The following is a 2,467-nucleotide window of genomic DNA, read 5'->3' as shown; positions in this document are numbered from 1 at the left end:
TCACATCAGGGGAATCTGATGAGCCATCTTCTTGCTCTGATGATGATGAGTCAATGACAGTTGGTAAAAGGCAGCAAGGGTGGACAGATAAAGACTCTAAACATTTCATTTTTGATAAAAGGTAACAAAAATGTACCACATCAACTTTTAAGCTATCTCCAGTACTAGGTTTAAGTTTAGACATGTTTAACCCTCTCAGTTTAAGACAGTGTTCAGATAATGGAGCCAAATAGGAATCCAAACCATCGGTTACATAACTTCCCTTGAAACTAACTTCTAATACATTTGGTGTGTCTTGAACAATCAAACGAAAGGACTCAAGTGATATGGTTACAGAAGAGAATCCAAGTACAGTAATGTTAACTCCACACTGACTGGTATAAACTGGTAGACCAAGAGCAATATCTTTGTCTTCAAAAACAGCATATTGTTGACAAATGTCCTCATCATTAGGTTGTGAAGTTGGTGTAATCATATTCTTCATTGTAATATGCAGCTCTCCATCAGCAGTCACAGCCACAGACTCAGCATTATTGGGACCAAGTTGCAATGAATATTTTGGTACATCATAAAAATCAAAGTCCAAAGGTCGACAATCTCTTTCATAAAGTGCAAAATGAGCTGAATGAGCTATAGGAGGAATAGGAAATCTCCTAATCAATGAATGTCTTGAAACAATGATTAATATTTGTGGCAAAAAATTATTTGATGCCCATCTGTCAAAAAGTAATCCATCATCACTGTGAGCGACAAGTTTTTTTATTTTTGAAAGACACGAGAAAGCTTCTTGATTTTTAAGATCATTTTTAATAGTTAGGTACTGCAAGTGAGGTAATTGTGTTAATGAGGCAATCTTCTCTAATTCATTGTTGGTTATTTCAATCCCATAAAGGTTCAATGTATGAATGCTTTTACAGTTGAGTATTTTTGATCGATACTGACTGAACGATAGCTGCCCCCTTAAACTCAGCAACTGTACATGTGGTTGACATGTTTTTAGAGCAGATTTAATGAAAGGGGCACTCATCTTATGGTACGGATCATCAATGAAAACGTTTCTCCACAAATAAGGATCAGAACATATCGTGTAAAGTTGTCTATTGACTAATCTAAGGGACATCTTATCTCTGAGTGATAGCAACATACAGATCTCTTGTATGATCTCCTTTGGTAGGGAATCAAACGGGTTTATAGACTCCTTATCCTCTAATAGTGGATTGACATCACCAAACAAATCGGGATCGACTCTGAGACGCTTGAAATGAGAGGACATTTTGTTTAGAGTAGAACAAATATAAATGCATGCCAACACTACACAAGGAAAGCAGCCAACACATTTATCCACAAACCAATTCCAATCACGTGATTGCATGCTGACTTCAAGGCTAGATTATTGATTGTTAATTAATGAAAAACTAACAGTTCATAATTATAATAACTAGTAAAATGAGTGTTAGTTCTTAAATGCAAACTTTCAAACTCGTCTATAGAAGACTATCTTTACTCATTAAATCATTATATGAAAAACGTTTCAAACATTTCTTACTGTTGATAGCAACAGCAGCAAGAAAATCAGGAGTGAGATGCATTAAATTGCCAATTAGGAAAAGGTGAGTGAGACTACTATACAGTGCAGGATCGGCTGGTAGTGTGAGCTTTGCATTGTCAATACAGAGAAATGAAAGTTGTTGGCAATTCTGAAGCACTTCTTCAAGTCCTTTGCTATTATGAGTGGGAGAGAATGAAAACTCAATTTTGAGCATTTCTTCAAGCTCTTGAATTCCTTTGTAAGAAGAGAACGGAAATTCAACTTTGAGATAAACGAGAGATATCAGATTTGAAATGATTGAAAGCAAATGTTCATGAACCAGACCTTCTGATGAGTTGCATGCACAGTCGTGATTAAAAGTACAATCTATTACATCAAGACCTCTGAGTCTGGACATACTCTTAACATACTCAATCATACTATCCTTTGCAGCCAAATCAACATCAGGGGGATCTGATGAGCCATCTTCTTGCTCTGATGATAATGAGTCAATGACAGTTGGTAAAAGGCAGCAAGGGTGGACAGATAAAGACTCTAAACATTTCATTTTTGATAAAAGGTACCAAAAATGCACCACGTCTACTTTTAAGCTATCTCCAGTACTAGGTTTAAGTTTAGACACGTTTAACCCTCTCAGTTTAAGACAGTGTTCAGATAACGGAGCCAAATAGGAATCCAAACCATCAGTTACATAACTTCCCTTGAAACTAACTTCTAATACATTTGGTGTGTCTTGAACAATCAAACGAAAGGACTCAAGTGATATGGTTACAGAAGAGAATCCAAGTACAGTAATGTTAACTCCACACTGACTGGTATAAACTGGTAGACCAAGAGCAATATCTTTGTCTTCAAAAACAGCATATTGTTGACAAATGTCCTCATCATTAGGTTGTGAAGTTGGTGTAATCATATTCT

The sequence above is a fragment of the Amphimedon queenslandica genome, unplaced genomic scaffold (assembly GCF_000090795.2).
Source record: "Amphimedon queenslandica unplaced genomic scaffold, v1.1 AMPQUscaffold_13506, whole genome shotgun sequence".
NCBI classification, from domain to species: Eukaryota; Metazoa; Porifera; class Demospongiae; order Haplosclerida; family Niphatidae; genus Amphimedon; species Amphimedon queenslandica.
This window is presented reverse-complemented; position numbering follows the sequence as displayed.